The sequence below is a fragment of the Theropithecus gelada genome, chromosome X (assembly GCF_003255815.1).
Source record: "Theropithecus gelada isolate Dixy chromosome X, Tgel_1.0, whole genome shotgun sequence".
Lineage (NCBI taxonomy): Eukaryota > Metazoa > Chordata > Mammalia > Primates > Cercopithecidae > Theropithecus > Theropithecus gelada.
In genome coordinates this window covers 113,440,294-113,454,808 of record NC_037689.1, presented here as the reverse complement: position 1 = coordinate 113,454,808, position 14,515 = coordinate 113,440,294, and the positions used below count along the sequence as shown (strand labels likewise).

Sequence of the window (14,515 nt, the reverse complement as noted above, 5' to 3'; positions counted from 1 at the left end):
TCAGCCTCCCGAGTAGCTAGGACCACAGGCATGTACCACCACACCTGGCTGACTTTCGTATTTTCATTAGAGACAAGGTTTCATCATGTTGGCCAGGCTGCTCTTGAACTCCTGACCTCAAGGGATCCACCCGCCTCAGCCTCCCAAAGTGCTGGAATTATAGGCGTGAGCCACCATACCCAGCCTTCTTTATTTTTGTTTGGAAACTATTTAGTTTATATAAGAATTCTTAGAGGTTATAAGGCTTTCTGGACTAACTGAAGAGAACAAAATGCCCAAGAGACTCCTGAGGTGTACACCAGACACTATTTGATTCCTTGCTACTGTGGCATGTAGTTCCAGGCACTACTAACAGCCACTCATGCCATGGTGGCTCTGGAAAGTCCAGATATACATTGAAGGCCAGAGAGTTGGGTATTGTCCATCCAGGGTATTGTGAGCCTTCAAACCACTTCTGTCACATAGCTGAAAATATATGCCTTTAGGGTCTTCTCTTCTGCACCTCCTAGGCACTTTTCTCAAACCTATCCAAGGATTAGAATTTGACTTTTCTTTTCTTTCTTTCTTTTTTTTCTTTTTTTTTGAGACAGAGTCTTCCTCTATCACCCAGGCTGGAGTGCGGTGGCGCGAACTCAGCTCACTGCAACCTCTGTCTCCCAGGTTCATGCGATTCTTGTGCCTCAGCTTCCCGAGTAGCTGGGATTACAGTTGTGCCACCATGCCCAGCTAATTTTTTTTTTTTTAATTTTTAGTGTAGACAGAGTTTCGCCATGTTGGTCAGACTGGTCTTGAACTCCTGACCTCAGGTGATCCACCTGCCTCGGCCTCCCAAGGTGCTGGGATGACAGGCATGAGCCACCGTATCTGACCTGAATTTGGCTTTTCTATATGAGACCATGTCTTAGCTCAGGCTGCTATAATAACGTACCATGGACTGGGTGGCTTAAATAACAGAAATTTATTTCTTACAGTTCTGGAGGCTGGAAAAATTCAAGAACAAAGTGTTAGCCAGACTGGGCATGGTGTCTCATGCCTGTAATCCCAAAACTTTGGGAGGTTGAGGCAGGAAGATCACTTGAGGCCGGGAGTTTGAGACTAGCCAGGACAACATCAAGAGACCCCATATCTACAACAACAAAAATGTATTAACCAATTTGGGTCCTAGTGAGGGCCCCCTCTTGGCTTTCAGAAGGTCATCTTCTTGCTGAATTCTCACATGGTAGATGTAGAAAGAGCAGAGAGGGAGAAAGAGAGAGACAGAGAGAGGGAGAGATCTCATATCTTATCCTTTTAAGGGCATTAATCCCAGGATGGGGGCTCCACCCTCATGTTCTCATCTAAACCTAATTACCTGCCAAGGTCCTACCTCCTAATACCATCACATGGCAGGGAAGTGTTTCAGGCTTTAACTTATAAATTTTGAGGGGACACAAATATTTAGTCCGTAACAGATCTCTAAGTAAAATTTCACTGGAAAATTGATTCTATGGCCGGGCGCAGTGGCTCATGCCTGTAATCCCAGCACTTTGGGAGGCCAAGGCGGGTGGGTCGCGAGGTCAGGAGATCGAGACCATCCTGGTCAACATGGTGAAACCCCATCTCTACTAAAATGCAAATAATAATAATAATAATAATATAAATAAAAATTAGCCGGGTGTGGTGGCGTGAGCCTGTAATCCCAGCTACTCAGGAGGCTGAGACAGGGGAATCGCTTGAACCTGGGAGTCAGAGGTTGTGGTGAGCCAAGATTGCATCACTGCACTCCAGCCTGGTGACAGAGTGAGACGACATCTCAAAAAAAAAAAAAAATTGGTTCTATGGTTATAATTTAGCCAACAGAATCCACAGTTTCAGGCAATCGTAATATATCGTTTTTACCCAATCAATTTAAAAATGGCTTATATCATTTTGCTCTAGTACTCTGTTTCATTTTACATTGTTATTGGTTTCTTGCACTTTGGATGTGGTAATTCACTGAACTTCCCCTTTTCCAGGACATTATTGTTTCTGTTCAGCATTAGATGCCATCTTGCATTTCATAGTCTCTATCACCTGATGTAAAAATTACCATTGTTTGTCAGCTCCTAGTCCAATAACCTCTTTTACTAAGACCAGGCTCACCTTTCTTTTTTTTTTTTTTTTTTTTTTTTTTTTTTTTTTGAGACGGAGTCTCGCTCTGTCCCCCGGGCTGGAGTGCAGTGGCCGGACCTCAGCTCACTGCAAGCTCCGCCTCCCGGGTTCACGCCATTCTCCTGCCTCAGCCTCCCGAGTAGCTGGGACTACAGGCGCCCACCTCTGCACCCGGCTAATTTTTTGTATTTTTTAGTAGAGACGGGGTTTCACCGTGTTAGCCAGGATGGTCTCGATCTCCTGACCTCGTGATCCACCCGTCTCGGCCTCCCAAAGTGCTGGGATTACAGGCTTGAGCCACCGCGCCCGGCCAGGCTCACCTTTCTAACCTTTCCTAAGGTATATTGGGGCATTTTAACTAGAATCAATAGTTTCCAGTATCTGTGTCTCACACCTGGGAGGCAATGGATATGGTCAGAGCCATCTCCCCTCTCTGTGCCAAAGAAATTTATGGGACTGATCGCTGGATCCACAGTCTAAATGATCAAAATGAAGAGCGTTTCCAACCCTTTGTTCACTGGATCCATTAGTAAGAGTGCAGTCTCTTCTGCTCTTGAAACCCATGAGAGGCCAGGCATAGTGGCTCAGGACTATAATTTTCTGTCTCATTGAGCTGTCTAATATAGACAGTGGGGTATTAAAGTCTCCCACTATTATTGTGTTGGAGTCTAAGTCTCTTTGTAGGTCTCTAAGAACTTTATGAATCTGGGTGCTCCTGTATTAGGTGCATATATATTTAGGATAGTTAGCTCTTCTCGTTGCATTGATCCTGTTACCATTATGTAATGCCCTTGTTTGTCTTTTTTGATTTTTGTTGGTTTAAAGTCTGTTTTATCAGAGACTAGGATTCCACCTCTTGCTTTTTTTTGCTTTTCATTTGCTTGGTAAATATTCCTCCATCCCTTTATTTTGAGCCTATGTGTGTCTTTGCATGTGAGATGGGTCTCCTGAATACAACACATGGATGGATCTTGACTCTTTATCCAATTTGTCAGTCTGTGTCTTTTAATTGGAGCATTTAGCCCATTTACATTTAAGGTTAATATTGTTATGTGTGAATTTGATCCTGTCATTATGATGCTAGCTGGTTATCTTGCCCATTAGTGGATGCAGTTTCTTCATAGTGTCGATGGTCTTTAAAATTTGGTATGTTTTTGCAGTGGCTGCTACCAGTTTTTCCTTTCCATGTTTAGTGCTTCCTTCAGAAGGTCTTGTAAGGCAGGCCTGTTGGTGACAAAATCTCTCAGCATTTGCTTGTCTGTAAAGTATTTTATTTCTTCTTCACTTATGAAGCTTAGTTTGGCTGGATATGAAATGCTGGGTTGAAAATTCTTTTCCTTAAGAATGTTGAATATTAGCCAGGTGTGGTGGCTCACGCCTATAATCCCAGCACTTTAGGAGGCCAAGGCAGGTGGATCATCTAAGGTCAGGAGTTCGAGAGCAGCCTGGCCAACATAGAGAAATCCTGTCTCGAGGGGCGGAGCAAGATGGCTGAATAGGAACAGCTCCAGTCTCCAATTCCCAGCGCGAGCGACACAGAAGACCGGTGATTTCGGCATTTTCAACTGAGGTACTGGGTTCATCTCACTGGGGAGTGCCAGACAATCGGTGCTGGTCAGCTGCTGCAGCCCGACCAGCGAGAGCTGAAGCGGGGCAAGGCATTGCCTCACCTGGGAAGCGTAAGGGGGAAGGGAATCCCTTTTCCTAGCCAGGGGAACTGAGACACACAACACCTGGAAAATTGGGTAACTCCCACCCCGATACTGCGCTTTAAGCAAACAGGCACACCAGGAGATCATATCCCACACCTGGCCGGGAGGGTCCCACGCCCACGGAGCCTCCCTCATTGCTAGCACAGCAGTCTGTGATCTACCAGCAAGGCAGCAGCGAGGCTGGGGGAGGGGCGCCCGCCATTGCTGAGGCTTAAGTAGGTAAACAAAGCTGCTGGGAAGCTCGAACTGGGTGGAGCTCACAGCAGCTCAAGGAAACCTGCCTGTCTCTGTAGACTCCACCTCTGGGGACAGGGCACAGTAAACAATAAACGCAGCAGAAGCCTCTGCAGACGCAAACGACTCTGTCTGACAGCTTTGAAGAGAGCAGTGGATCTCCCAACACGGAGGTTGAGATCTGAGAACGGACAGACTCCCTGCTCAAGTGGGTCCCTGACCCCTGAGTAGCCTAACTGGGAGACATCCCCCACTAGGGGCAGTCTGACACCCCACACCTCACAGGGTGGAGTACACCCCTGAGAGGAAGCTTCCAAAGCAAGAATCAGACAGGTACACTCGCTGTTCAGAAATATTCTATCTTCTGCAGCCTCTGCTGCTGATACCCAGGCAAACAGGGTCTGGAGTGGACCTCAAGCAATCTCCAGCAGACCTACAGCTGAGGGTCCTGATGGTTAGAAGGAAAACTATCAAACAGGAAGGACACCTACACCAAAACCCCATCAGTACATCACCATCATCAAAGACCAGAGGCAGATAAAACCACAAAGATGGGGAAAAAGCAGGGCAGAAAAGCTGGAAATTCAAAAAATAAGAGTGCATCTCCCCCGGCAAAGGAGCGCAGCTCATCGCCAGCAACGGATCAAAGCTGGATGGAGAATGACTTTGACGAGATGAGAGAAGAAGGCTTCAGTCCATCAAATTTCTCAGAACTAAAGGAGGAATTACGTACCCAGCGCAAAGAAACTAAAAATCTTGAAAAAAAAGTGGAAGAATTGATGGCTAGACTAATTAATGCAGAGAAGGTCCTAAATGAAATGAAAGAGATGAAAACCATGACACGAGAAATACGTGACAAATGCACAAGCTTCAGTAACCGACTCGATCAACTGGAAGAAAGAGTATCAGCGATTGAGGATCAAATGAATGAAATGAAGTGCGAAGAGAAACCAAAAGAAAAAAGAAGAAAAAGAAATGAACAAAGCCTGCAAGAAGTATGGGATTATGTAAAAAGACCAAATCTACGTCTGATTGGGGTGCCTGAAAGTGAGGGGGAAAATGGAACCAAGTTGGAAAACACTCTTCAGGATATCATCCAGGAGAACTTCCCCAACCTAGTAGGGCAGGCCAACATTCAAATCCAGGAAATACAGAGAACGCCACAAAGATACTCCTCGAGAAGAGCAACTCCAAGACACATAATTGCCAGATTCACCAAAGTTGAAATGAAGGAAAAAATCTTAAGGGCAGCCAGAGAGAAAGGTCGGGTTACCCACAAAGGGAAGCCCATCAGACTCACAGCAGATCTCTCGGCAGAAACTCTCCAAGCCAGAAGAGAGTGGGGGCCAATATTCAACATTCTTAAAGAAAAGAATTTTAAACCCAGAATTTCATATCCAGCCAAACTAAGTTTCATAAGTGAAGGAGAAATAAAATCCTTTACAGATAAGCAAATGCTTAGAGATTTTGTCACCACCAGGCCTGCCTTACAAGAGACCCTGAAGGAAGCACTAAACATGGAAAGGAACAACCGGTACCAGCCATTGCAAAAACATGCCAAAATGTAAAGACCATCGAGGCTAGGCAGAAACTGCATCAACTAACGAGCAAAATAACCAGTTAATATCATAATGGCAGAGAAATCCTGTCTCCAGTAAAAATACAAAATTAACTGAGTGTGGTGGTGCATGCCTGTAATCCCAGCTACTCGGGAGGCTGAGGCTGAAGAATCTTTTTTTTTTTTGAGACGGAGTCTCGCTCTGTCACCCAGGCTGGAGTGCAGTGGCGCGATTTCGGCTCACTGCAAGCTCCACCTCCCGGGTTCACGCCATTCTCCTGCCTCAGCCTCCCGAGTAGCTGGGACTGCAGGCGCCGCCACCAAGCCCGGCTAGTTTTTTATATTTTTTAGTAGAGACGGGGTTTCACCGTGTTAGCCAGGATGGTCTTGATCTCCTGACCTCGTGATCCGCCCGTCTCAGCCTCCCAAAGTGCTGGGATTACAGGGTTGAGCCACCACGCCCGGCCTTGAAGAATCTCTTGAACCTGGGAGGCGGAGGTTGCGGTGAGCCAAGATTGCACCATTTCTCTCCAGCCTGGGCATCAAGAGTGAAACTCCATCTCACAAAAAATAAAAAATAAAATAAAATAAAAAAGAATGTTGAATATTGGCCCCCACTCTCTTCTGGCTTACAGGTTTTCTGCAGAGAGATCTGCTGTTAGTCTGATGGGTTTCCCTTTGTGGATAACCCAACCTTTCTCTCTGGCTGTCGTTAACATTTTTTCCTTCATTTCAACCTTGGTGAATCTGATGATTATGTGTCTTGGGGTTGCTCTTCTTGAGGAGTATCTTTGTGGCTTTCTCTGTATTTCCTGAATTTGAATGTTGGCCTGTCTTGCTAGGTTGGGGAAGTTCTCCCGGAGAATACCCTGAAGAGTATTTTCCAACTTTGTTCCATTCCCCCAGTCACTTTCAGGTACACCAGTCAAACGTACGTTTGATCTTTTCACATAGTCCCATACTTCTTGGAGGCTTTGTTCGTTACTTTGCATTCCTTTTTCTCTAATCTTGTCTTCATGCTTTATTTCATTAAGTTGATCTTCAATCTCTGTTATCCTTTCTTCTGCTTGATGATTCGGCTATTGATACTTGTGTATGCTTCACCAAGTTCTCGTGCTGTGTTTTTCAGCTCCATCAGGTAATTTATGTTCTTCTCTAAACTGATTATTCTAGTTAACAATTCGTCTAACCTTTTTTCAGGGTTCTTAGCTTCCTTGCGTTGGGTTAGAACATGCTCCTTTAGCTTGGAGGAGTTTGTTATTACCCACCTTCTGAAGCCTACTTCTGTCAATTCATCAAACTCATTCTCCATCCAGTTTTGTTCCCTTGCTGGCATGAAGTTGTGATCCTTTGGAGGAGTAGAGGCATTCTGGTTTTTGGTATTTTCAGCATTTTTGCGCTGGTTTTTTCTCATCTTCATGGATTTATCTACCTTTGGTCTTTGATATTGGTGACCTTCAGATGGGGTTTTTGTGTATATGTCCTTTTTGTTGATGTTGATGCTATTCCTATCTGTTTGTTAGTTTTCCTTCTAACAGTCAGGCCTCTCTGCTGCAGGTCTCCTGGAGTTTGCTGGAGGTCCACTCCAGACCCTGTTTGGCTGGATGTCACCAGCAGAGGCTGCAGAACAGCAAAGATTGCTGCCTGTTCCTTCCTCTGGAAGTTTCATCCCAGAGGGGCACCTGCAGGATTCCAGCCGGAGCTCTCCTGTATACGGTGTCAGTTGTCCCCTGCTGGGAGGTGTCTCCCAGTCAGGAGGCATGGGGGTCAAGGACCCACTTGAGGAGGCAGTCTGTCCATTAGCAGAACTCAAGCACTGTGCTGGGAGATCTGCTGCTCTCTTTTTTTCTGCTTTTATGATGTCAAAAGCAAAGACTTTTTTCTACTCTGATTGAACTGAGTTATCTTCCAAAGTTGTAACATGTATACAACTTCAAATCATTATTTTAAAAGTATCAAATATCATGCACCAATGAGTATTTTCAAGTCTGGAAAGATTGTTAGAAATGTAATTGAAGGCTTCCATAGCAGGCTGAACTTGAGCATGAAGGACCACCTGGTATCCTAAATTTTCTCCTCCGCCTTACAATTGTGTTGATTACGTTGTCACCTCAGTAAGGTCAGCAACATCAAAGAACTCATCATCAGAGAAGCTTAGTCTCTAGATTTTCTTTTCTTTTCTGTTTTTTTTTTTTTCTTTTTTGAGACAGAGTCTCACTCTGTCACCCAAGCTGGAGTGCAGTGGTGTGATCTTGGCTCACTGGAACCTCTGCCTCCTAGGTTCAAGTGATTCTCCTGCCTCAGCCTCCTGAGCAGCTGGGATTACAGGTGCACACCACCACGCCTGGCTAATTTTTGTATTTTTAGTAGAGACGGAGTTTCACCATGTTAGCCAGGATGGTCTCGATCTCCTGACCTCGTGATCCACCCACCTCGGCCTCCCAAAGTGCTAGGATTACAGGCATGAGCCACTGTGCCCTGCTGTAGTCTCTAGATTTTCATTTGAAAATTGAAACATTTTATAAGCAGTACCATAGTTTGAATGTGTTCCCCAAAATTCATATGTTAGAAACTTAATCTCCAATGCAATAGTGCTGAGAGGTGGGACATTTAAGAGAGCAGAGCCCTCATGAACGGATCAATGCCATTATCATAGGATTGAGTTCCTCATGAAAGGATGAGTTTGGCATCCTTCCCTTTTGCTCTCTTATGCTCTCTTCCTTTTCAGCCTTCTTCCATGAAATGAAGCAACACAAAGGTCCTCACATGATGTCAGCACCTTGATATTGGACTTCCCATCCTCCAGAACTATGAGAAATTAATCTCTTGTTTTTTTTCTTTTTTTTTTTTTTTTTCCATCAATTGCCCCATCTCAGCAACAGCAAATGGACAAAGACAAGCAGATAAAACTTTCTATTAAAGTAAAATTATAGGCTGGGCGTGGTAGCTCATGCCTGTAATCCCAGTGCTTTGGGAGGCCGAGGTGGGTGGATCACTTGAGGTCAGGATTTCGAGACCAGCCTGGTCAACATGGTGAACCCCTGTCTCTACTAAAAATACAAAAAAAAAAAAAAAAAAAAAAAAAAAAAAAAAAAAAAAAAAAAAAAATTAGCCAGGCCTGGTGGTACACGTCTGTAATCCTAGCTACTCTGGAGGCTGAGGCAGGAAAACTGCTTGAACCCAGGAGTCAGAAGTTGCAGTGAGCCAAGATCGCGCCACTGCACTCCAGCCTGGGTGACAGAGCAAGACTTCATCTCCAAAAAAAAAAAAAAAAAGAAAAAAAAAAGAAAAGTGAAAGTATAAGTGGCTTCTCATAGAATGATTAGACACTTTGCTTAGATGACTGTGGACCCTTTTTGAGTAAATGTAATCTGTCTGCCAGGTGATGCCCAACACATGCCTAACCCTACTTCATCTTCAGCACCCAACTTATTTGACATATCACCTGGTAATAAAAATACGATTTTTTTTTTTTTAAAGTTGCCCGGTGCGGTGGCTCACACTTGTAATCCCAGCACTTTGGGAGGCCTAGGTGGGTGGATCACAAGGTCTGGAGTTTGAGACCAGCCTGGCCAACACAGTGAAACCCTGTCTCTACTAAAAATTCAAAAAATTAGCTGCACATGGTGGCAGGCACCTGTAATCTCAGCTACTCGGGAGGCTGAGGCAGGAGAATTGCTTGAACCTGGGAGGTGGAGGTTGCAGTGAGCCAAGATTGTGCCACTGCACTCCAGCCTGGGCGACAGAACTAGATTCCGTCTTGGAAAGAAAAAAAAAAAAATTCGATATGTTCTGTGGAAGTGGGAATCCATAATGAGATGAGGAAACAGCAAGTAATCAAGTTACATCATAAGGCAGCTGTCAGATCACAAAGGTACATGCTTGGGCAGTTCCAGTAAGAAGCTAAGTTATGGTTGAAAGGCAAGAGACTCCTAGAACCTTAGTAATTTTCCAGGACTACCCCATGTGAACATTTTAAAGGAGTCTATATGCCTACAGAACATCATAAATTCATACCATGGACTTATTTATACCTAGGCCTATTAATTTATACCTAGGACCATTAACTTTATCTTGATAGACTTTTACAAATATTTGATACTTTTGATGTTATAAAAGTAATAAACATTCTTTTAAAATCTTCCCCATATTACAGAAATATGTGAGTTTGAAATGAAAGGTCCCTGTTATCTCCCCACCAGCTATAATCACTAACAAAAGGTTTTTGTATATTTTTCAATATACGTACTTATTTTTCTTTCTTTCTTTCTTTCTTTTTTTTTTTTATTGAGACAGGGTTTTGCTCTGTCACCCAGGCATCAAGATAATACTTTACTGCAGCCTTGACCTCTTGGGTTCCATCAATCCTTTCACCCCAGCCTCCCATGTTGCTGAGACTACTAATATGGGTGCCACCATGCCTGGCTAATTTTTTATATTTTATTGTGACAGGGTCTTACTGTGTTGCCCAGTCTGGTCTCAAACTCCTAGGCTCAAGCAATCCTCCTGCCTTGGCTCCCAAAATTCTGGGATTGCAAGCATGAGCCCTCACCCCTAGCTTATCTTTTTTTTTTTTTAAACTAATATATCTTTTGTCATTTTATAGCTCCCCGCTGCAGCTGATCCCCCACCCTTCCCTTCGATGACCACGTTGGCAGGCTTCAGGGGGACCAGGGAACAAAGCTGGGGAGAATAAGTCACAATTACAAATTATCACAACAATTAGCGCCTGTACTTGGGGAATCTGTAAATTGAGGAGGCCCCAGCTCCTCATTGTGCAGGGGTCTATTTGGCAATAACCTTGCTCTGGAGATGATGATATTCCTTCAGTCTGAGGGAACTGATGTTGATGAAACCGGTGGCATCGATTGGCTCATAATACCCTGCACGTTCATGCTCACCAGATCCTTGTTGTAGAGACACAGTGGGACTCCCGGCCTAGAATGTACACCTGTACCTTGAAGACGGACACCTGCACTTTCCCTTCCACTCGCTCCTGGGACTTGGCAATGCAGTGGTGGACAAATTCACAATCAAGTGCCAGAAACCGGTATACACCAGCTCAGCAAATTTCAAGCCCAAGCCTTATTTGATTTTGCATACTTCCTGGTCCATGGTGAAGGCCCCGATGTCTAAATGAGCGTGGTAAACGATGGTGCCTGCTGGGGTCTCGTAGATACCTGGGGACTTCATTCCAGTGAAATGGTTCTCCATGATGTCAATACAGCCCACGCCGTGCTTGTCCGCATCTTCACTCATGTACACGAAGAGCTCCAAGGAGGTCTGGTGGGTGCTGCCATCCTTGATGTTGGTCACTTTCACGGGGACTCCTTATTTGAACTCGATCTCGAGAATGTCAGAGGTTCTGGGGGCTTTGGCCGGGTCCTGGGTCTTCATGTAGAGACCTGGAGGCGCTTGGTTCTTGGGGTTCTCCAAGATTCCAGTCTCATTGCTGATGTGCATGAGGTTCTCGTCCGTGCTCCACGGGTTCTTGGGAGTGACTGGGATGGGAATCCCGTGTTGCTTTGCGTATTCCATCAGGTCATTGCGGACCTCGAACCAGTTGTAGAACTTGGGCATCCTCCAGGGAGCAATGACCTTTATCTGGGGGGCCAGCGAGTAGCAGATGAGCTCAAACCGGACCTGATCATTTCCCTTTCTTGTGACGCCTTGGGACACTTACTTGACCCCCTCCTACTGGGCGATTTCCACTTGTTTTCAGGCAATGCAGGGCCTGGTGAGGTGAGAGAGGTGCCCTCACCTCTGAGGTGAGAGAGGGCCCAGAGGTGAGAGAGGTACAGCGCGCTGGACTGGATGGCCGGCCAGATGAACTCCTTCACAAACTCCCTGCTGACATCCTCAATGAACACCTTTTTGCCCCCAAACTTCAGTGCCTTCTTCCTGGCTTCCTCGAAGTCTTCCTTCTGGCCAATGTTGGCCGGGTAGGCAATGATGTCATAGTCTTGTTCCTTCAGCAACACGTGGATGCAGGAGGTGTCCAGGCCACCACTGTAGGCCAGAACCCCAGAGCCTTTGCTGGACATAGCATCTGGAATTGGAGGCACGAGTTCCCGGCATCTGGAATCTGTCTTAACAGTGCAGTGAACCACTCGGGCCTGGGCAGCAGTTGCAGGAGATGGAGCAGGGTTGTTTATCTTTTAAAAATGGGATTTTACAATACATGGGGGCACGTATAAATGTCACTAATATTGATAAAAATATAACTTTTAAGAGGCTTCATACTATTCTAGTTTATGGAAGAATCAACTGTAATTTATTTTAATTTTTATTACATAGCACATATACAAGACTATTTCAACCAAAATGTGCATGTTACTTATTTATTTATTTATTGAGATAGGATCTCACTCTGTCACCCAGGCTGGAGTGCAGTGGCACGATCACACCTCACTGCAGCCTCAACCTCCCTGGGCTCAAGTGATCCTCCTGCCTCAGCCTCCTAAGTAGCTGGAGCTACCGGTGCACACCACCACACCTGGCTAATTTTTGTACTTTTTGTAGAGGTGGGTTCTCACCACATTGTACAGGTTGATCTCGAACTCCTGAGCTCAAGTGATCCACCTGCCTCAGCCTCCGAAAGTGCTGGGATTGGCCAGGCGTGTGGTAGTTTACGCCTATAATCCCAGCACTTTGGGAGGCTGAGGCAGGTGGATCACCTGAGGTCAAGAGTTTGAGAGCAACCTGGCCAACATGGCAAAACCCGTCTCTACCAAAAATACAAAAAAAAAAAAAAAAAAAAAATTAACTGGGCATGGTGGCAGTCACCTGTAATCCCAGCTACTCGGGAGGCTGAGGCAGGAGAATCGCTGGAACCCAGGAGGCGGAGGTTGCAGTGAACCAAGATCGTGGCGTTGCACTCCAGCCTGGGTGACAGAGTGAGACTCTGTCTCAAAAAAAAAAAAAAAAAAAAAAAAAAAAAAAGAAGTGCTAGGATTACAGGCATTAGCTACTGTGCCCAGCCCAAAGTGTATATTTTAATGTGTAATAATAAAAAAGTATAAACTGGGTGTGATGGTACATGCCTGTACTCTCAGTTACTTGGGCAGCTGAGATGGGAGGATCGCTTGAGCCCAGGAATTTGAGGCCAAAATAAGCAACACAGTGATACCCACTCTCTAAAAAAGATTTTTTTTAAAAAACCCAACAAAACAACAAACACCCATGACCCCTGCTTAGGAAATAGAACACTACCCATACATTTATTTGGAGGCCCCTCCCCAACCAGATAATTATTATTCTAAATTTTATTATTCTCTAGCCTTTCATTATAGTTTTACTATGGCTATATCTCTACTGATATGTGATTCTTACTTTTGCATGGTTTTGAGCTTTATGCAAGGGGAATCATATAGTATGTGGATTCTGCTGTGACTTTTTTTTTTTTTAAATGATACGGTGTCTTACTCTGTTGCTCAGGCTGGAAAGCAGTGGCATGATCTGGGGTCACTGCAACCTCTGCCTCCAGGCTCGTGCGATTCTCGTGCCTTAGTCTCCTGAGTAGCTGGGATTACAGGCGTGTGCAACCCTGCCTGGCTAATTTTTTTTGTATTTTTAGTAGAGATGGGGTTTCACCATGTTGGCCAGGCTGGTCTCAAACTCCTGACCTCAAATGATTCACCGGCCTCGGCCTCCCAAAATGCTGGGATTACAGGTGTGAGTCACCGCAACCAACTTTCTGTGACTTTTAAGCATTACTGAGATTTATCTATAGTAATGCATGTGACTGTAGTTTAGTTATTTTTCATTGCTGTATGGTATTTGAGTATGTCAGTAAATCACAATTTATCCATCCTCTTGCTGATAGAAACTTGAATTGTTGCCAGTTATTTTGCTACTTTAAATTTTACCATAGTGTACATGTTTCTTGGTATACGTGTATAAGATTTCTCCAGGGTATATGCCTAGAAGTGAAACTGAGGGTCATAAGGTATGCTCATTTTCTTTTCTTTTTGAAATGGAGTCTCGCTCTCTCGTCCAGGCTGGGGTGCAATGGTGTGATCTCGGCTCACTGCAACCTCCGCCTCCTGGGTTCAAGCGATTCTCCTGCCTCAGCCTCCCAAGTAGCTGGGATTACAGGTGCCTACCACAATGCCCAGCTAATTTTCTTTTTTTTTTTTTTGTATTTTTAGTAGAAACTGGGTTTCACCATGCTGGCCAGGATGGTCTCAATCTCCTGACCTCGTGATCCCCCCACCTCAGCCTCCCAAAGTGCTGGCATTACAGACGTGAGCCACCGTGCCCAGCTGGTATGCTCACTTTCAAGTTTAGTAGATAATGTCAATGTATTTCCATAGTAGTTGTACAAATTTGCACTGCCATCAGAGAATATAAGTCTTCCTATTGTGCCACATCTTAGCCAATACTTTATATTATCAGAATTTTCGTTTTCACTTTCTTTTCTTTCTTTCTTTTTTTTTTAGACGGAATTTAGCTCTTGTTGCCCAGGCTGGAGTGCATTGGCGCGATCTTGGCTCACCACAACCTCCGCCTCCCAGGTTCAAGTGATTCTCCTTACTCAGCCTCCCGAGTAGCTGGGATTACAGGCATGTGCCACTACACCCGGCTAATTTTGTATTTTTAATAGAGACAGGGTTTCTCCATGTTGGTCAGGCTGGTCTCGAACTCCCTACCTCAAGTGATCTGCCCGCCTCAGCCTCCCAAAGTGCTGGGATTACAGGCATGAGCCACTGTGCAGGGCCTCAGAGTTTTCATTTTCTTCTAATATGTTACTGAGCTTTGATTTATATTTCTCTGATTCCTAAGTTAAACAATTTTCTCATGAGCACAAAATGGACAAAGACAAGCAGATAAAACTTTCTTTTCTTTCTTTTTTTTTTTTTTGAGACAGTCTTGCACTGTT

General features: G+C 44.8%; 1 pseudogene; it reads right to left on the bottom strand.

Annotated features, from left to right (window-relative positions):
- Positions 1–10,419: 10,419 nt before the first annotated feature.
- Positions 10,420–11,678, bottom strand: LOC112616410 (annotated as a pseudogene).
- Positions 11,679–14,515: the final 2,837 nt, after the last annotated feature.